Source organism: Nomascus leucogenys, chromosome 3 (genome assembly GCF_006542625.1).
Source record: "Nomascus leucogenys isolate Asia chromosome 3, Asia_NLE_v1, whole genome shotgun sequence".
NCBI classification, from domain to species: Eukaryota; Metazoa; Chordata; class Mammalia; order Primates; family Hylobatidae; genus Nomascus; species Nomascus leucogenys.
The window spans coordinates 130,254,494-130,276,593 of NC_044383.1; the positions used below are offsets into that span (position 1 = coordinate 130,254,494).

General features: G+C 42.2%; 1 non-coding gene across 1 annotated transcript; it reads left to right on the forward strand.

Annotated features, from left to right (window-relative positions):
• The first annotated feature begins 13,274 nt into the window (after positions 1–13,274).
• TRNAL-UAA lies at positions 13,275–13,357 on the forward strand. Its single transcript has one exon. It is a non-coding gene; the product is annotated as a tRNA-Leu (tRNA).
• The last annotated feature ends 8,743 nt before the right edge of the window (positions 13,358–22,100 follow it).

Consider the following 22,100-nt stretch of genomic DNA (forward strand, 5'->3'; position numbering starts at 1 on the left):
CCAGAACTTCAAACCAGCTTTTTCTTATCTCTCATTGGCCAGAACTGGAACACACACCACTCTGCCACTGTCTCCCAACCAATTACTGTATTGACCAAACGGATGAGATGACAATTACTGGTTTACACTAATAATGATTCATTCCCTGGGGCTGGAGAATAAGTCTACCTTCCCTGAAATTAAGGTGTCTCTGCCCACTGCCTGAATAAAATAAGATTTCCTTTATCAGGGAGAAAGGTGAGGAATGGCTGTTGGATAAACAAAAAACAATGGCTACCAAAAGAGCCCACCTCATGCTGTAGCAGTGAAACAGCAAAAGAGCTAACATAATCCACTCCATTTTTGTTTAAGAGGGCTTTGCCCATTCTTACACATAGGCTAGGATAATTTCAGAGCACTGAGACAATATGCAAAAACAACTAGTAAAGTCTGGGGTTAAAGGGGAAGTAACTATCGTTTGTTTAATATTTATTATTATTTTTTAACTTTTAAGTTCAAGGTTATATGTAGAGGTTTGTTATATAGGTAAACCCATGTTATGGGGGTTTGTTGTACAGATTATTTTGTCACCCAGGTATTAAACCTAATACCTATTAGTTATTTTTTCCTTATCCTCTCCCTCCTCCCTTCTCCCTCAGGTAGAACCCAGCACCTATTGTTGCCTTCTTTGTGTTCATGATTTCTCATAATTTGGCTCCCACTTATAAATGAGAACATGCAGTATTTGGTTTTCTGTTCCTGCTTTAGTTTACTAAGGATAATGGCCTCTAGCTCCAGCCACATTCCCGCAAACCACATAATCTCATTATTTTTTATGACTGCTTAGTATTCCATGGTGTGTATGTACCACATTTTCTTTATGCAGTCTACCACTGATGAGTGTTTAGGTTGATTCCATGTCTTTGCTATAGTGAATAATGCTGCAGTGAATGTTCGCATGCATATGTCTTTATGGTAGAATTATTTATAATCCTCTGGGTATATATGCCCAGTAATGGAATTGCTGGATTGAATAGTAGTTTTGCTTTTAGCTCTTTGAGGGACCAGCATATGGCTTTCCACAATGGTTGAACTAATTTACATTCTCACCAACAGTGTATAAGCATTCCTTTTTCTCTGCAACCTCACCAACATCTGTTATTTTTTGACTTTTTACCAGTAGCCATTCTGACTGGTGTGAGATGCTATCTCATTGCAGTTTTGATTTGCATTTCTCTAATGATCAGTGATGTTGAGCTTCTTGTCATGTTTGTAGTCACAGGTATGTCTTATTTTGAAAAGTATCTGTTCATGTTCTTTTGCCCACTTTTTAATGGGGTTGTTTTTTCTTGTAAATTTGTTTAAATTTCTTATAGATGCTGGATATTAGACCTTTGTCAGATGCCTAGTTTGCAAAATTTTTCTCCCATTCTGTAGATTATCTATTTACTCGGTTGATGGTTTCTTTTGCTGTGCAGAAGCTCTTTAATTAGATCCCATTTGTCAATTTTGGCTTTTGTTGCGATTGCTTTTGGCATCTCCATCATGAAATCTTTGCCTGTTCCTATGTACAGAATGGTATTGCTTAGGTTATCTTCCAGAGTTTTTATAGATTTGGGTTTTACCTTTAAGTCTTTAATCCATCTTGAGTTGATTTTTGTATGTGGTGTAAGGGAGGGGTCCAGTTTCAGTCTTCTATATATGGCTAGCCAGTTATCCCAGCACCATTTATTGAATACAGAATCCTTTCCCCATTGCTTGCTTTTGTCAGCTTTGTCAAAGATCAGGTAGTTGTAGGTGTGCAGCCTTATTTCTGGGCTCTGTATTCTGTTCCATTGGTCTATGTTTGTTTTTGTACAAGTATTACACTATTTTGGTTACTATAGCCCTATAGATAGTTTGAAGTTGGGTAGTGTGACACCTTCAGCTTTGTTCTTTCTGCTTAGGGTTGCCTTGGCTATTCAGGCCCTTTTTTGGTTCCATATGAATTTTAAAATAGTTTTTTTCTTGTTCTATGGAAAATATCATTGGTAATTTGATAGGAATAGTATTGAACCTGTAAATTGCTTTGGGCTGTATGGCCATTTTAATGATATTGATTCTTCCTATCCATGAGCATGGAGTATTTTTCCATTTGTTTGTGTCATCCCTGATTTCTTTGAGCAGTGTTCCATAGTTCTCATTGTAGAGATCTTTCAGCTCCTGGTTAGCTATATTCCTAGGCATTTTATTCTTCTTATGGCAATTGTGAATAGGACTGCATTCCTGATTTGGCTCTCAGCTTGATTGTTCGTGTATAGGAATGCTAGTGATTTTTGTACTTTTATTTTGTATTCTGAGACTTCACTAAAGTTGATAATCAGTTTAAAGAGCTTTTGGCCTGAGACTGGGGTTTTCTAGATATAGAATCATGTTATCTGCAAACAGGCATAGTTTGACTTCCTCCCTTCTTATTTGGATGTCCTCTATTTCTTTCTATTTCCTGATTGCTCTGGCCATAACCTCCAATACTATGTTTAATAGCAGTGGTGAGAGAAGAGGACATCCTTGTCTTGTGCTAGTTTTCAAGGAGAATGCTTCCAGCTTTTGCCCATTCAGTATGATCTTGGCTGTGGGTTTGTCACAGGTGGCTCTTAATATTTTGTGGTATGTTCTTTCAATACCTAGTTTGTTGAGAGTTTTTAACATAAAGGGGTGTTGAATTTTATTGAAAGCCTTTTCTGCAAATACGGTATAATTATGTGGTTTTGTCTTTAGTTTTATTTATGCAATGAATCATATTTATTGATTCATGTATGTTGAATCAGTTTTGCATCCCAGGGATAAAGCCTACTTGTTGGTAGTGGAGAAGCTTTTTGATGTGCTGCTGGATTTGAGTTGCCAGTATTTTGTTGAGGATTTTTACATAGATGGTAATCAAGGATATTGGCTTGAAGTTTTCTTTTTCTGTTGTGTCTCTACCAGCTTTTGGTATTAGGATGGTGCTGGCCTTATAGAATGAGTTAGGGAGGAGTCCTTCCTCCTCACTTTTTTGGAATTGTTTGCATAGGAATGGTACCAGCTCTTCTTGGTATATCTGGTAGAATTTGGCTATGAATCTGTCTGGTCCTTGGTTTTTTTGGATTGGTAGGCTATTTATTACTGATTCAATTTCAGAGCTCATTTTTGATCTGTTGAGGGATTCCATTTCTTCCTGGTTCAATCTTGGGAGGGTGTGTATGTCCAGGAGTTTATCCATTTCTTCTAGATTTTCCAGTTTGAGTCCAGAGAGGTGTTCATAATATTCTGTGATGGTTATATGTATTTCTGTGGGGTTGATGGTAATCTCCCCTTTGTCACTTCTACTTGTGTTTATTTGGATCATCTCTCTTTTCTTCTTTTTTTTCTACCTAGCAGGCTAACCATTTTATTTTTTATTTTTTTCAAAAAAAAAAAAAAAAACTCCTGGATTCGTTGATCCTTTTAATGGTTTTTTTGTGTGAATCCTTCAGTTCTTTCTGATTTTAGTTATCTCTTGTCTTCTGCAAGTTTTGGGATTGGTTTGCTCTTGGTTCTCTAGTTCTTTTCGTTGTAATGTTAGGTTGTTAAATTGAGATCTTTCTGATGTGAGTGTTTGGTGCTGCAAATTTCCCTCTTAACACTGAATTAGCTGTGTTCCTGAGATTCTGGTGTGTTGTGTTTGTGTTCTTATGAGTTTCAAAAAGCTTCTTGATTTCTGCCTTAATTTCATTATTTACCAAGAAGTCATTCAGGAGCGAGTTATTTGATTTCCATATAAATGTATGGTTTTAAGCATGCTTTTTAGTCTTGAATTCCATTTTTATAGTGCTGTGGTGCTGTGGTTGTTATGATTTCAGTTCTTCTGCATTTGCTGAGGAGTGTTTTATGTTCAATCATGTGGTTGATTTTAAAGTACTGCCATGTGGCAATGAGAAGAATGTATATTCTGTTGTTTTGGGGTGGAAAGTTCTGTAGATGTCTGTCAGGTCCATTTGATCCAGTGGTGAGTTTAGGTCCTGAACATCTTTGTTAATTTTCTGTCTCAAAGATCTGTCTAATATTGTCAGTGGGGTGTTAAAGTCTCCCACTAGTATTGTGTGGGAGCCTAAGTCTCTTCAAAGGCCTCTAAGAACTTGCTTTATGAATCTGGGTGCTCCTGTGTTGGGTGCATATTTAGGATAGTTAGGTCTTTTTGTTAAATTAAACCCTTTACCATTATGTAATGTCTTTCTTTTTTCTTTTTTTTTTTTTGTTGGTTTAAAGTCTATGTTGTCTGAAATAAGGATTGCAATGTCTACTTCTCTCTGTTTTCCATTTTCTCCATAGATTTTTCTCCATCCCTTTATTTTGAGCCTACGTATGTCATTGCATGTGAGATGAGTCTCTTGAAGACAGCATACCGTTGGGTCTTACTTCGTTATCCAGCTTGCCACTCTGTGCAATCAGCATTTAGCCCATTTACATTCAAGTTTAGTGTTGAAATGTGTGGATTTGATTCTGTCATCATTATGTTAGCTGGTTATTATGCAGACTTGTGTGGTTGCTTTATAGTGTCACTGGTCTGTGTACCTCAGTGTGTTTTTGAAGTGGCTGGTAATGGTCTTTCCTTTCCATGTTTAGTGCTTCCTTCAGGAGCCCTTGTAAGGCAGGTCTAGTTGTAACGAATACTTTGGCACTTGCTTATTTGAAAAGGATCTTATTTCTCCTTTTCTTATGAAGCTTAGTTTGTCCACATAGGAAATTATTGGTTGGAATTTCTTTAAGAATCTTGAATATTGTCCCCCAACCTCTTCTGGCTTATAGGGTTTCTGCTAAGAAGTTCACTGTTAGCCTGATGGGCTTCCCTTTGTAGGTGTCTTGACCTCTCTCTCTAGCTGCCTTTAACATTTTTTCTTTCATTTCATCCTTAGAGAATCTGAGGATTATGTGTCTTGAAGGTGATCTTCTTGTGAAGTATCTTACTGGGGTTCTCTTCATTTCCTGAATTTGAATATTGATCTCTCTATCTAAGTTGGGGAATTTCTCATGAATGACATCCTGAAATATGTTTTCCAGCTTGCTTCCATTCTCCTCGTCTCTTTCCAGGACACCAATAAGTCATAGATTTGATCTCTTTACATAATCTCATATTTTTCAGAGGTTTTGTTCATTCATTTTCCTTCTTTTTTATCTTTTCTTGTCTGACTGTCTTATTTCAGAAAGCTATTCATTGAGCTCTGAAATTCTTTCCATAGCTTGGTCTATTCTGCTTTTAATACTTGTGATTGCATTATGAAATTATTGTAGTGTGTTTTTTAGCTCTATCAGGTTGGCTACATTGTTTTCTATACTGGCTATTTTGTCTGTCAGTTCCTGCATTGTTTTATCATGATTCTTAGTATCCTTGGATTGGTTTCCAATGTACTTCTTCATCTCAATGGTCTTCATTCCTATCTGTATTCTGAAATCAATTTCTGTCATTTCAGCCATCTCAGCATGGTTCAGAGCCCTTCCTGGCGATGTAGGGAGGTTGTTTAGAGGAATGAAAGCAGTCTGGCTTTTTGAGTTGTCACTGGTTCTTTCTCATTTTGCTAGGCTAATGTTCCTTCAATTTTTGAAGCTGCTGTTCTTTGGATGGGCTTTTTCCCTTTTATCCTATCTGATGCTCTTAATGATTTTATTGTGGAGGAAGGTGGGTTCAGCCAACTGGCTTCATTTCTGGAAGATTTTAGGGGGCCAAAGTTCAGCTTCCAACTCCTGGACTGTATGCTGTAACTCTAGGGGACTTGTATCAGCCTCAACTTTGTTCTCTGTCTCCTGGAGATTAGGAATCCACTGTGCTGGGGGGCTGATATGCTCCCAGGTGGCTGGTCACTACACTCCAATTGGTGGTGTCACCCAAAGTGTTTTCAGTGTGGTGACAGCAGGATTGTCCTCGTTCTCACATGCCAGCAGCAGTGGCGGCATGGTGAGGTGCAGGCTTCTTGGCTGCAGCAGGGTGCTAGTGGATGCCAGGGTGCCTGCCTGCCTGTGGGCATTCACAGCTGCAGTGGAGGCAGCACGGCTTGAGGAGGAGGAGGGCCCCACTGGCAACCGTACATGCAGTTGTGCTGGTGGTGGTGCTAGCATGGGGTTGGGGTGCTGATCAGCGCAGGTCTGAGTGTGCCATCTGTGCACATTCATGCAAGTGGGGATAGCTGGGGAGGATATGCTGTTCTCTGTGCCTACTTTCACTCTAGTGGCAGTGTTGACGCAGGGGCAGGGCATTGGCGGGGACAGGGCTAGTGGGCTCTATGCCCACCAAGGCTCTGACTGCAATGGCAGTATGGTGGGGGAGGGAGGCTGGTAGAGTCAAATGCACTCCTGCCAGCAGCAGTGGTGAAGCAGGGTGCATGTGTACACACATAGTGGTGGGGCAAGGAAAGCAAAATCTGCTCGTGCACATACATGCTGACAAAGCAATGTGGGGGGTGGCCATGGGCCCGGGGGCAGCTATAGTGCAGGGAAGGAGTGGGTAGACTGATGTGTGGCCATGGAGACCACGCCACTGCAGCTCTCCACTAGTCAGGCATGGTCCACCAGTGCAAAAGCTATAGTGTGGGCCCCCAGGGCACCCGAGGCTGCCCTGCAAGCAGACATTGCCAGGTTGGGGTTCCAGAAGGGACCAGAAGAGCAAGGATTACTCAGGTCAGACCAGTCCAGTCTAATGGGCAAGACCACCCTGCAGGGTTCAGGTCTGACAGTTCCCCTAGGACTAAAGTCCCCTGTGAGAGCTAGTAGAGCCTAGAGAGATGGCTATCCCTGGCTGTACTCCACTACAGATGCTCCCTCACCAAACACTCTGGGCTCCACATCAGCTGGATGCCCCTACCACTTCTCTAAGCAGCTCTCCTTGCCAACTCAGGTGTCCATGGTGGTTGAGGGGACTCTACCTGCTGGGATTCCAGAGGTTGTGACAAAAGCAGGTTGCTCCTTACCAGTTCAGCTCACCCATTACCCCAGAGTTGCTGGGGGCCAAAAACGAGCCCTGATGCTTGGTAGCCTCATGCAGGGTTCCCAGCTTCCTCCCCCTTCAGCCCAGCTTCTATGTCTTCCCTGCATCCACTCTTGGTGCCTTCCCTCTGAAGGTCTTTTAGGAGTGTGCTAGTTATCCTGGTTCCTCCATTCCTCGGTGGCAGCTGTTCCACCTGGTTGTGTCTAGTTGGTCCTTGTTAAAGATTTGTAGAAGAATTATGACCAAGGACAAATAATTTCCTAACCTCCTCAGACCCTCGCTGCCACCTAGGTGTCTTCAGTCATTGGCTAACTCTTGATCTCAACTCTCTCCTCCTCCCTTTGCCCTTAACAAAAAAAAAGCCTGAAATTTGTAATGACTTAAGATGGTATTTTACAACGCCAGTTCACCATCTTCTCGGTTTTGCTGGCTTTCTGAATAAATCTGCTTTTCTTCCCATCAACCCTCGTTTCTTGTGTCTGGCTTAAGTGGCAAACCTGGGTTCTGTTTCAATGCCAGACAACCAGCAGAGATATTTTACATGCATATTTCACTTAATTCTCACAACACTTCTCTCAGGTAGGAATTATTATTCCCACTTTACAGATGAGACTTGAGGAAATTAATAAGTTGTCTACGCAGCTAGGAAAGAATTATGATTTGAACTAACTCTACTGACTTGACAGTTTAAACAATACATTTACATTACTATGCACTGCTGCCTTTTATCTACAGTTCAGAGAAATTATTGTTATCATAATGAAAACTCTCTATTATGGACAAAAAGGCAAATTTATATCCTGCTTACTGTGTAGGATATGTGTATACTCTATTTCATAAAAGTTTGGGACGAAAATTTAAACTCTACAAGTAAATAAAGAGAAAATTCTGTCGCCAAAAAGAATATATTTCTAATGATGACACAAACTGTAATTTCTATTACAGTAGGGCCCTCTTATTCTTGAGGATACATTCCAAGACCCCCAGCAAATGCCTAAAACTGCAGATAGTACTGAATTTGATATACACTGTGATACTTTGATCTGACCACCAGGAGGGTTACTAAGTGACTGACAGGCAAGAAGTATAGACAGAGTGGACATACTGGAAAAGAGATGATTCATGTTCCATGCGTGAGATTTGATCACGCTACTCAGAATGATACTCAATGGAAAACTTATGAATTGTTTGCTTTTCGAATTTTCCATTTAATATTTTCAAACTGCAGTTGACTGTGGGTAACTGAAACTGAAGAAAGTAAAACTGCAGCTAATGGGGGGCTGCTGTATAATGAGTAAGGCCAGGCAGAGTGAGAAGGACATTTCTAGAGTGTAATTTGGAGCTTCCTGAGTTTTGTAAACTCACACTTGTCAGTGCAGCTTATTCTTACTTCTTTGACTTTACAACTGTGTGTGTGGTGGGAAGATAGGATTTATGGGGGGCTTGGAAGAGAGTTAGGCAGGGAAGAGCAGGCATGGGAAAAAGCAGAAGAGAGACAGAAAATGGATTAGCATCTTCAAAAGACAAGGGACCCCAATTTAGTATGACTTGGATTATACGGGTTGTGAATGAGAGGTTTCACATTCTACTTTATTTCTACATTGTTTGGATGTCATACAACGTTTACAACTTGAATCTGTTTCTGTAAAGATGTTTTCATTCTGAAAAGATTAAGAGAAAGATAAGCGTAGAAGCTACATTTCAGAGGATTCTGGAAAAAAAACCAGAAAGCAAATGAGTAGGCTTGGAAAGTATGGGCAATCTATTTAAGAATTTGAAAACAAATGCAAGAAGGAAAGTTGGATGTTAGCAAGGAGGTTAGCAGTATTACTCTTTCTTTTAAAATAGATGTGTAGAAACCCACGGATGCAAAGATGGGAACAATAAACACTGGGGTATTACAATGGGGTGTGAGAGAGTGGGGAAAAGGGTTGAAAAACTATTAGGTACGAAGTTCCCTACTTGAGCAACAGGTTTATTAGAGGCCCTAACCAAAGCATCATGTAATATATCCATATAACAAACCTACATATGTACCCTCTGAATCTAAAATTTTTTTTAAAAAGAAAAATTTAAAATATATATAAACAGGCCATACATGGTGGCTCACGCCTGTAATCCCAGCACTTTGGGAGGCCGAGGCAGTTGGATCATTTGAGGTCAGCCCGGCCAACATGGTGAAACTCAGTCTCCACTAAAAATACAAAAATTAGCTGGGCGTGGTGGTGCATGCCTGTAGTCTCAGCTATTCGGGAGGTTGAGGCAGGAGAATCGCTTGAACCTCAGAGGCAGAGGTTGCGGTGAGCCGAGATCATGCCACTGCAGTCCAGCCTGGGCCACAAAGAGAGACTCTGTCTCTAAATAAATAAATAAAATATATATAAACAACTCTGAAAATAATAAAATAAAATAAAATAGATGTAAAGAAACAAAATATATGCCTGTGAGCGCATCATCAGTGCTAGAGAAACTAACTTTGCCTAGTATTAGTGCTATAGTATTAGTATTAGAATTAGTGTATTATAGTATTAGTAGAATATTAATATTAATGTATTAGTGCTCATAGCTGTGTAAAAAATAGCACAACATTTAGCAGCCTAAAGCAACAAATATTCATTATCTCACTTGGCTTCTGAGGGTCATGAAATCAGGGCTTAGCTGGGTGGTTCTGGCTCAGGGTCTCTCCTGAGGTTGCAGTCAAGTTGCTGCCTCTTGTTACAGTCACCAGAAGGCTTGACTGAGATGGAAGATTCATTTCCAGGCTCACTCATATGAGACCTCAGGTCCTCATGGTGGTTACTAGAGGCTTCCGTTCAGAGCCTCCATGTGGGACATCACAGCTGGCATCCTCCAGAGTGAATGATCCAAGGCAGGACAACCACAGTGGTAGCAGCAGTGCCTTTTGATGATTTCATCTCCAAGGTTGCAGACCATCACTTTCATTTTATTCTACCCATTAGAAATGAGTCACTAGATTCAGCCCGCACTCAAGGGGAGGAAAGGTAGTCTTCCCCTGTTGAAGACAGAAGTATGAAAGCATTTATGGACATATTTTTAAAACCATCGCAGAATGTATGAAGAATATCATGGCTTAAATAAGCACACATGCACACTGAAAACTAGTTTAAATAGCATGGAACATTTCTCTGTAAGAAGTATGTTAAATGCAGTTTCTTGAACGTGAAGCCATTTCGATGTTACAAAATCTGTCCTAATATTGACATTTACTCTCTAATATTGTCAGTTATAACAAATGCCATGGCACAGTGCTTTTCACATTTTGTTCCAACACTCAAGTGGGTATTTGTCATGCCTTGTAGTTGCCAGCAAGTTTGGCAACTTTTCCTATGTTTGGGGAATTTCTTCCATTTTCAAGACTGCTTCCTGAGGCAGAAGCCAGAACTTTCTTTCCTATTCACCCTTGAAGCAAGCATCCAGGGATGGAACTTCTGTTCTTCCACACAGACACTTCCATGTACGATGTAGATTTGGAAGATGGCAGCATGGCCCTGAATGCAGTTTCTAGGAAGGATGGAGTAAATGACTCCAGTGATGCAATCAGACCTTGGACTCTCTCCATCTCGAGGTTCTGCTTCCCCCTGTGCTGGCTTTATTCTCAGATCACCTGTCTCTACCAGTGCTCCTAGTGCCTCATCACCGCACTCCCAGTTTATCATTCTCAGTATTTTCGTTATCAGTTGCTTCACTTAAACAAGCGAACAAACAGTTATGGAAATAATACCTATTTTATTCTTTCCACAGATTTTGTGAACCAGGAATTGGAAAAGGATACTATGGAGACAACTTGTCTACGCTGCATACATAATAATATGGGGTAATTAACTGGAAGGAATCAGTGGCTGTGGGGTAGGAGTCACTTGATGGCTAGGGACTGGAATCAGCTGAAGGCTCACGCAGTCATATTTATAGCAGTTAATACTGCCTGTTGTTTGAGGGCAGTCACCTGAAACAACTACATGTGGCTACTTGGGCTTCCTCACAGCATGGTGGCTCAGTTCCAAGATCAAGTATCTCAAAAAAACAAAGTGAAGTACAGGTACAGCAACTTTTATGACCTAGCCTCAGAAGTCACATAGTATCACTCCTCCATAGACACAAGCCCCTTTCCAGATTCAACGAATGAGAACACAAACCTCCCCCATCTCCCCACATTCCATCTATTAATGGGAGGAGTGTCAAAATCACATTGGAAGAAAAGTGTTAGTAATGGGAGATAGTGTTATAGTTCTGCTGTGTGGCAGGTTGTATTTTTCCAAAGATGACCAAAGATAAACTAACTTGTACCAGGCCCATCCTTAAACAGCAGCCAGAAAATTTTAATACAATTTTGAGGGTTCAGAAGGTGCATTTCTAAGGGATACCCTACGATGCGGCTGTGTTACTCCAAACTGTCTTATACTAAGGGCTTGTTGGAAGCTGAGTCTGGGGTTAACAAAAATATCATTCAAATAGTACTGTGGTTTGAATGTATCCCTCACACACCTACTTTACAAGGTTGTTAAGAAATTTTTATTCATTTATTTTAGAGATGGAATCTCACTATGCTGCCCAGGCTGGAGTGCAGTGGTGGCTATTCACAGGCACAATTATGACACACACAGCCTTGAACTCCCAAGCTCCAGCAATCCCCTGGCCTCAGCCTCCCGAGTAGCTGGGACTACACGAACGCAACACCACACCCAGCTGAAAATTAAATGAGATGATATATGTAAAGCGCTTAGAACAATGCTTGTCACATAGTGACATGTTCTCAATCCATGTTATTATTATCAATTCAGTGCCTTGAAGGCCATTTTTATCAAGTCTGCGGCCTCTGACAATTTGGCGCCATACCATGGAGATGGCGAGTGGCAAGGTGGCACTCTGGTGACTCCATGTCATTACCACGTGGCTGCCTCTTGACCCTGACAGAGTCTAAGTTCCCTTTCTTCTCTCAGCACCGCAGGGCAAGGCCTGAGGAACTGCTCTTGCCTGAGCTCTTGTCGTGTACTTCCGAGGGCCAGGCCTGGCGCTTAGAAGGAGGGGTGCTATTGAGGTCAGGACATGGGCGCAGGCCTCTGACAGCTTACAATGCTGTGTGGCAAAGTGTGAAGGGGGTGATTCTCCCGGTTACTATCCTGAGGCCCTCTCGCAGGGGCTGTTCTCTAGGAGTTGGCGGAAACTCTGAGAACCAGGGCAGCAGGCTGGTGACAGCCGGTGTTCCCAGGGATCACAGGAGTTCCAGGAAGAGGCAAGACAATTCTTACAATGTGACCCAGTAGGAGAGCCATGGGTGAGGTCTTGCACAGTGAGGTTAGTGTGTGCACACTCCAGGCTGATAGAAGTTCTTGATGAAGAAGTCGCTGCCTGCACCGTGTGAACAAGGGCGTGGCCGGACAGTCGTGTGGCTGCCAGATCCCAGCCCAGCCACCAGGCCCTACCACTCCACAACACAGAGCCTGGGTTCTGGGTTCTGTGGTCGATATGAGGTCCTGGGTAGTGGGGAATGGAGTGGACGCCCTGGGAAAAGGAATAACAGGACAAACTGAATCTCATGTGCACAGAAAGGAAGGAGAGCACTGCAAAACAAGAAAGGGGAACAGAAATATCTCATTGCATTGTAAGGTTGCGGGGGCAAAGAGGAGGCCACCGCACTGCATCCAAGGCAGTGCAGTGGCGATGGTGCCTTCAGCCACCAGGAAGGGCGACTGTGCCACGCTCCCCGGCATGTGGCGTGGCACAGGCGACACGCAAATTTCTACAAAGCCTCCCTCCCGTGTGACTTGTGGCATGCGCGAAGAAGAAAAGCGGCCCCTAGGGGCAGGGGTCCAGGAACTCTGTTGCTGCCCGTGCACCTCATTCCTTGAAACCTACTCTGCTTAGAACAATACAAACTAAACGCCGCCCTGTGGGACGCGTCCCTGCACCACCAGCCAGGCGCCTCCAGAACGCGCTCCCAGGAACCCAGAAGTTTGCTGGTGTGTGTTTGCGGCGCCCGCGCACTTCGAAACTGAAAGCGCAACTGGAGGGCCCGGAGTCTCGCCCCAGCCAAAGGCCGGCGAGCGCCGCCGCCGCCGCAGCCACCGCCCCAGCCGAGAGCGCGCCGCTCCGCTGCAGTTGTCTTCACTGCCGCAGCGAGCCGGGGGCAACAGTGAGCCGCGGCGGCGAGAAACCGAGGTACTGGCGTGGCGGTCGCCCCAGCCCGGGCTGGGAGAGCGGAGACAGTGGCGGCGAAAACTCTCGGCGTTCTGGAGGGAGGGAGCGGGCAGGAGGAGATGGTGGACGCCTTGTAGGTAGAGCGAAAGGCACATTCAACGCCTGCACCAGGATGGCCGAGTGGTTAAGGCGTTGGACTTAAGATCCAATGGACATATGTCCGCGTGGGTTCGAACCCCACTCCTGGTAGCTTCAGGTTTTTCTCTTAAATTATTTTATTTTTTAAAAATACGAATCTCACTGAACACACCATGCCTTGGGCATTAGAATTCCGACTTCTGGCTGGGAGAAGCGCAACGCTCACACGCAAAGACCTGCTTCCCACCAAGAGACCGCTCAGGCGGCGGCCCGCAGAGTTCCGCTCACCTCCCCAGCTGCAGGGCGGGAGGCGGCCGGCAGGGGGAGGGCTGTGACCTGGAGGGTATTTTTAAAACTGCCTCTGCAAAGAAGTAAAAAATGCATCTCTCTTTTTTTCCTCTCTCTCCCTTTTTTCTCCGCCGCCAGTGTTAATTTTGTGCACACAACTCTCCTATTAACTCCTAGAAGGCGGAGACTGTATCATCCTAGATGTAAAATGCACTCCAACTTGGGGTCGGCTTAGAGTTTTTAAATACAGCGTGGTCAAGTTTTTTTTTCTTCTTCTTCCTTTAAAATTGTTTGTTTAATGAGAGCCATCTAAGAATTTTTAAAAGTTGCAAGTACAATGCAAGTAACTTTTTTTCCTCTCTTGAATCATTTAAAAGTAAAATACCGAGTGGATGCCCAAGTACTACTATTAAAATCAGGGAATTAACATTGATGATTTAATACCATCTAATCCTCGTTCCCCATTCGGTCACCAGTTGTCGCAAGAATGTTCTTTATAGCAAAAGGCTCCTCTTCAGAATGTTGCGTTGCATTTACTTGTCCTGTCTCCTTCGTCTTCTTCCTTGTGGATCAGCTCCTCAGCCTCTGCTGACTTTCGTGATCTTGACACTTCTGCTGACAAGCCAGCCAGTTTGTAGAATGTCCCTTTGTCAGTCTAGGTTTTCTGGTGTTTCCTCCTGATGAGATCTAGGCTCTGTTTATTTAGCAGGACTTCCACAGAAGCCATGCAGTGTTCTCACAGCAGCCTCTCAGGCGGCATGATTTCCGTGTGGCCTGCTTCTCTGCCAGGCTTCTCCTCTATAAAGTTACTGTTTTCCCTTTGTGATTAGTACATGTTTTAGAGGGAAGTGCTTTGAAGCTGTGTAATATCCCGTGCTTTATCAAATTTTCACTTTATTCAATTATTTATGGAATTATAAGTTATGTACGTATGTACCCATGGTGCCCTATTTTAATGAATGGTTACAATCCATTCATTCATTTTGTTGCTCAGAGTGTCTCAGATTGGGCCAGTGACAGCCCATTCAAGCTGACTTTTGACTTGTCTGCATTATTTTTTAGCACTTCCTTACTTCCTACTCCAAGATAGTCCAGATTTACCTTGTACTTTCCTGACCCAGTACTAGAATCAGCCGTTTTCCAAAGATCCTTGGTTCCTTTTAGTGGTGAATGGTATCTAGAAAACAAGGTCTCAATGCTAGGTGTGCTCACTGCTCTTGAGGTGTTGCTACTCCCAGGCCCTCTGGGTAGACAGAATTAAGGAGTTTGTGTGTGTGTGTGTGTATGTGTGTGCGTGTGTGCATATTTATCTATTTGTATATTTATCTATATAAATATATATCTATGTTTATTCATATATCTTTATGTATATCAAGGAGTTTATATGTACCTCCAATTCTGATCCAACACTATAGACTTTCTTCTATTTTTTCTCCCCATCCATGTTTGTAACTCCCTGAATTCCTGCCTCCCCAGTGCAGATCTATACATTGCTTAAGCTCATCTAATGGCTTTAGAATTGAATTGCTCAAAAAGGAAAGAGAAAAAGGGTGTCTACATATTTTGGAAATAAACATCCTGCCAGCAACTGAGAACAGGCTCTAGCCACTCACTATTAGATGCTTGGGATATGCAGATAAATAACCTGGCCTCTGTCTCAGTGAGTTCAGATAGCAAGAGACAGAGATTTTAATAAGCCATATTTGTAATGAAAAAATATGAATTATGCCCAAGGTGCTAAAGGAGTGGTTTGGGAAGGCCTGACTCTTCCTCAGAGAGCCAGCTTTAGTTGAGAAGTGAAAGAAGAGAAGCAGGGATGAGGGAGGAGCAAGGGGGAGAGGGAGACAGATACAGGTGGGGTAAGCCACCTGGGAGCCGTCTGGGGGCCCTGTGAAGTATGATGCCCAGGATGCTCTGAAGGATTTGAAACAGAAGGAACCTGACAAACGTTACATTTGGAAGTATCTGTGTTTACTGAAGTAGAGAATGTTTGTCTGTCTTTATAGGCTTGGGATTGGGGGGCATGTTGAATTGGTAGAAAATATTTTGGGGGAAAATTTGTTTAATTCAGTTAACAGCCAGTTAGACTGAGCTCAGTCTTTCTCTTCCTCCTTAAAAGCCCAGGATTTTTTCCTTGAAAAGCAGATCTGTTGTATTAGACTCTTTATGTATTTTCAAAAGTTCTTAAAACATAGCGAATATATTGAAGTTAAATTTGAATCGTTAACTTAGTTTGAATTAAATTTAAATTAGTTTAAATTAAATTTGAATCATTAAATTTGTATACTGCCACTAAGCTTATAATGATTTTCTAATAATTATTTTAACAGAAAGAACTTAAGTCAGTCCTTTGAATTATAAATTAACAGTGTGGGTTTATAAACATTCTCTGTGGGTTTGAACTAGTTGTAAGTTATTCAAAATTGTTTGATTATTTTCTATTGGGCTCTTAGATGGATCTCTGCAGGAAAAGCTGCTACCAATGTATTTACGCAGTGACACCTACTGGTTAATTTGAGGCAAATTTTTTGTTAAATTCTGTCTGCCTTATTCTGACTATAGAATTCTGATAATTTGCTCCACAGTTACTGTGTTTGGAAGCAGATTCAGGCTATATCTATGTCAGCCAGTAAATTGACTTTCTTTTTTCTCTTTTAATGAGTAATGATAAACCTGCCATTGAAAATAATCCTGAATCACTGATACAACTTGCACGAGACATTATTTTCGTTGTATCAATAGAAGCTTTATCGCACTGCATCTTCTTTGCTTGTTTCAGTTTATTTTCCAACTCCAAATCTGGCTATGAAGTTGAAGGATAATAGATATCTGGATTAGCCGTCAGCTTTAAAACACAGAAGTCATGTCCAATTTGAGAGATCCTGAACAAGTAGCGTTCTTGGTCCTCAGTAGGAAGTTGGAATTTGGAAGCCTTAATTATTTTGCTTGTTTTTCATTTTACTTTCAAATACAATTGCAGCTAGCTAAAGAACAAATTCAATATATGCTATGAACCTCACCCATATGTTAATTGTTCAAGTGGGATAAATGGTAATGCTCCATGTTTTAATAAGTCTGTTTAGTTCAAAGATACTGTGTAAGAGGCAGAGAACATAATCCCAGGTGCCTTACATCTCCTCATTACTCTGCTACCGGATCAAGGGTGATTGCGAACCAACCCGGCCTATGTTTCATTTTCATCAAAATAGATTTTGATGCCTCTGAACCATTTATCAGACTGCCTGGCAAAGAAGAATGATTCTTTTGTTGTTATTATATCATTTTAGAAGAAAATAACATTGAGGCAGAATCCCAGGTTGTAGATCAGTATTTGGCAAAGGCTAAACTCAGTATTAAGAGCTCTGAAGCAAAAAGTGGATGTCCCAGTGTGAACAGGCTGCATTGGGCAGTGACAGCCTGTGACTGTGGAATGTAAGCCAGCCAGGGCCAGAGCCGTCTCATTAGCTACACCAGTCAAGGGTCAGCAGTGGGTCCTTACAGAACTGAAATGAAAACTTCGTCCAGCAGAGTATCTCCAGTACGTTACATGCACTCAACAAATACCTGCTGAATAAGTGAACTACCCCGAGATCCATTGAGTATTCATAATTCATTTTGTGTGTTGTACACATATTAATCCTTATTCAGGGTATGTGTTTTAGAATGTACTGTGGATTTATTTTAATCAGGAACAATAGGACACGACACAAAAATGACTGTCATGAAGGAAGCAATTTTTATGTTGCAGATCCCTAGACACAGGAGTCGCACCACACCATGCAGGGCCACATGGGGAAGGAGTGGAGTCAATCAGTAGCAGAAAGATTGAAGGGAAAGCATAAGTGACAGTCTTTATTATGGGTACCAAAAAAAAAATAGAATGAATAAGACATACTATTTGGTCACACCACAGAGTGACTATTTTCAATAATAACTTCATTAAACATTTTAAAATAAACAGTGTGGCTGGGTGCAGCTGGTCATACCTGTAATTCCAGCACTTTGGGAGGCCGAAGTAGTTGGATCACTTGAGCCCAGGGATTCGAGACTAGCCTGGGCAACATGGCAAAATCCTATCTCTACAAAAAATACAAAAATTAGCCAGGTGCGGTGGTGTGCGCCTGTAGTCCCAGCTACTTGGGAGGCCGAGGTGGGAGGATAACTTGCATCCAGGGGGCCGAGGCTGCAGTAAGCCGTGATCACACCACTGCATTACAGCCTGGGTGACAGAGCAACACCCTTTCTCAAAAATAAAGTAAAATAAAAAATAAAATATAATCAAACAACTAAGAGTATAACTGGATTGTTTGTAACACAAAGGACAAATGCTTGAGGGCATGGATACCCGCTTCTCCATGGTGTTATTATTTCACATTCCATGCCTGTATCGAAACACCTCATGTACCCACAGACATATACAGCTTCTATGCACCCATAAATTTTTTTAAAAATAAGAATGAAAAAACAGTAAGATTTTTAAAAACAGCCTTTATTGTGGTTATTGCAGGAAAAAAGGGGGCAACAAAGGGTAAGCATGCTTAAGATTGGCTGCTTTGAGTAATTTCAGCAGGCTCTGAGGTGTAAGGGCTATTCTGAGTTGTCTCCTGTCTCTAGGAATTAGCTGACCTTGGGAGGGACAATCTCTGCTCAATCAGTAAGACCCCAGAGGCCAGAGCATTAAAAATACAGAAAAATTTAAAATATAGTTAATACAGCGTGGGTTCAGGCATTCTCATACTTCTACTTCTTTTCCCTCTCCTCTTCTTTCTTCAGCTAGGGTGGACCTTACCAATCAAGATTCAGAAGTCGGCCAGGAGCAGTGGCTCACACCTGCCATACTAGCACTTTGGGAGGCCGAGGTGGGCAGATAGCTTGCACCCAGGAGTTGAGACCAGCCTGGGCAATATGGCAAAACCCCATCCCTACAAAAAATACAAAAATTAGCCGGGTGTGGTGGCACATGCCTGTAGTCCCAGCTACTCAGGAGGCTGCGTGAGACGATTGCAGCGAGAGGATTGCCTGAGCCCAGGAGGTCGAGGCTCGCAGTGAGGCGAGATTGCGCCACTGCACTCCAGCCTGAGTGAGTGAGGCCCTGTTTCAAAAAAAAAAAAAAAAGCATTCAGAAGCCCAAAGAGGCAACACTTAAGTAGTTTTTGAGTCATTGAGTCATTTCTATCTGGGTAGGCTAGACAATACACTTGTGCAATTCAAGTTCTAAGTTTATCTTTGAGTTTAGGTTGTATTTTCAGCCATTTTATTCACTGCCATAGCATGGTAAGGTTGGCAGTTACTGAATAAAATAATAACTTTTTTAAGTTGCATGGATAAGATGGATTATTTAAAAGAGTGTTGAACATTTGCCTCAATTCCACAATTTAATTTATATATAAACACAGAATTGTGTGTGTTTGTGAAATACATAGCATAGGTCCTATGGGGCAACACAAGAACTGTGATTAGGAGTCTGCCAGTTCAATTTTTAATCCTAGCTACAACCCTTGGTAGCTGTGTGACTTTAGACTGGCCATTCAGTTTCTCCAAGTCCCTGTTTTCTCACCTATGAGATGGAGTTGACAGTAATAGTACCCATCAAACAATTCATTGTAAGAGATAAATGTAATGTTGAAAAAATGCTTAGAAAGTGCCTGGCATATAAAGTGATCAATAGATGAAGCTATTGTTATACTTTAGTGATTCTTATAAAGTGTATATATGGATTGACCGTGAGATCAGTTTTGCTATAAAGGCAAAAGTTGCTCATTGAATTGATTTTGTTGGATGTACATTGTGAGTGTAAACTAAAAATAAAATTCTAAGTCCCCACTGAATAAACAGACCTCCTCTTAACCAAGGGGACCCCAGAGTAACCTTGAAAACTGAGTTGTCACTCATGGTGAGGTGAGAGGTCAGACATGCCTCCTTATATCCTCTCCCTCACTAACCAGGATCAGGCTTTCTTCCCTAAGGCCTAAACAGAAACCGGCCCTTTCAAAAGATTCCACCACTGACATCAACCAACTGCCTGACACTGCCCCTCCTTTTTTGCCTAATAAGACACTACCAAGCATGGAGTGGTTCTTGTCAGTCTGTGGAAGAGGTACAGTAAAGGTTTTTGTGTCCTCTGCTTCACCTTTTTTTCCCTCTGAGACAAAGAGTCTCACTCTGCTGCCCAGGCTAGGGTGCAGTGGTATGATCATAGCTCATTGCAGCCTCAAACTCCTGGGCTCAAGCAATCCTCTCACCTCAGTCTCCAGAGTAGCTGGGATGACAGGATCAAGCCACCATGCCCAACTGACTTTTTCTTATTTTTCATAGAGACAGAGTCTCACTATGTTGCCCAGGCTGGTATCAAAATCTTGGCTCAAGTGATCCTCCTGCTTTGGCTTCCCAATGTGCTGGAATTACAGACATGAGCCACCCCATCTGGCCTCTGCTTCATCTTTTGACATCAGAGGGCTGAAAACTGCATTCTGGGATCATGCTAACACTGCCAATTTTTGTACCTAGGACCCATGAAGGGCATGAAGCTCAGATGCTCACGCACATGTTTCTCCTTTCATAAGTATGCATGAGTCCTCCTCTGGCTCATTAAATATGTATTATATATTTGCCATCCTGCCCAGCATAAATTCCTATTCCCTTTGCCCCTTCCTCAAAGTGTCTGTTTCTGGCTTCTGGCCGGAGGCTATATTTCCCCGCCTGTCATAATGGCCATCCTGCAGGCTGGAACTCTTTATGAGAAATAAAGCTCTTCTTTCCAAATTTAAGAACCTCATCATTCTTCAGATGACGATTGTATTTGCCACAGCAATTGCAGGAGGGTAGAATGAGATCATCAGCAACAGATATAATTTTTAAAAGAGAGAAAATTGGGAGAGGGACATAGATTGCGTTCTTCTGATTTATTAAACTTTTTTTCATTTAAAAGTTTTGAAATGTCTAATTTTTCATCATCAACAAGCTCTTCTTAAAGAAAAGTCTGGGTAATTCCCTGAATAATTTCTGAAACAGCAGAGTTCTAAACTCTAACTTTTCAAATGCACAATAAGAGAACTTATTGTTTCTCCCTGTGTATCACACCCACTGAGTTAGTCACAAATAGCTATATTAAGGATGTTTTTCACATTTTTTAAACACTAGCAATTTGGACCCACCCAGTTCAGCTTTTTAAATGCAACCTGACTTAAAAAAAATTGTTTTTAATCCCGCATAAGAAAAATAAGAAACTCGTAACACTTGGAAAATGTGCAAAATAATATATGATATCCTGCTTTTAAGAGCAGCAAAGTGCACCAGAGAGTATAAAGTGGAATTGAAGTCTATTATTATAGAGCTCTTTTACTGTGATTCAGTGTAATGCCTAATTCCATTAGTGCTCTACAAAGAACAACATGCACAAATCTACTCTTTCAGCTGCAGATAACAAATGAAGTTTTAAAGTGGCCTAATGAGTTAAAGTGACCTCAATATTATACTAATTGGGTCAGTTAGTCAATTTCTTTTTTGTTTGTTTGTTTGTTTGTTTGTTTGACATGGAGTCTCGCTCTGTCACCCAGCCTGGAGTGCAATGGCGCGATCTCGGCTCACTGCAAGCTCCGCCTCCCGGGTTCTCGCCATTCTCCTGCTTCAGCCTCCCTAGTAGCTGGGACTACAGGCGCCTGCCACCAGGCTCGGCTAATTTTTTGTATTTTTTTTAGTAGAGACGGGGTTTCACCGTATTAGCCAGGATGGTCTCGATATCCTGACCTCGTGATCCGCCCACCTCGGCCTCCCAAAGTGCTGGGATTACAGGCGTGAGCCACTGGGCCCAGCCCAGTTAGTCGATTTCTTTAGTCTCCTGTGAGTGGCACTCAGACGAAAGTAAAATAAGGATGAACTTGGGTAACTCTGGGTGGAGAAGCCGGCTTGGGTGGATTTGGGGTAAAAAGTGTTTTCCCCACTGAATTTCTCTGTTCTGCTTCTATATCTCAGCACTGTGAGCCAGCCCAAAGGCTCCTTCCAGAACACACAGCTTACTGCTGCCATTTACCCATTTTTTTCAAAATGTCTAGGAAAATCTTGTAGAGAGATACAAGCACTGAAAGCTGGCAACCTCTAGTTCCAACTAGGCAATTCATTAACTCAATACGTATTTTGAAAGTGGCCAGAATGGGCACACCCACCTATGCTGGGAGCTGGGATATAGCAATGAATAAGAAAGACAAGGTTCTGCCTTCATGGTGTTAAACAACTAAAATCATACAATTGATTATTTCATAGTTATTTCATGGATCTCCCCTTGAACTGTGGGGTACAGTTCAGAGCAGTAGAGAAGAAGCAGAGGCTGTTCACAGAAGTGATAGAATGTGAATGAGGGACAACCAGTAGTATTTGCCTATCACTGGGAGAGAGAGTGCAATCAGCCAAGGGAGAGGGAGAAGGAGGAGGAGGCAGAGAGAAGGAAGAGAGAGAGGGAGAGGGGGAGAAGAGAGAGAGAGAAAGAGGAAAAGAAAGAAAGAATAAAAAAAGAGCCGGGTGCAATGGCTCACACCTATAATCCCAACACTTTGCGAGGCTGAGGCAGGCT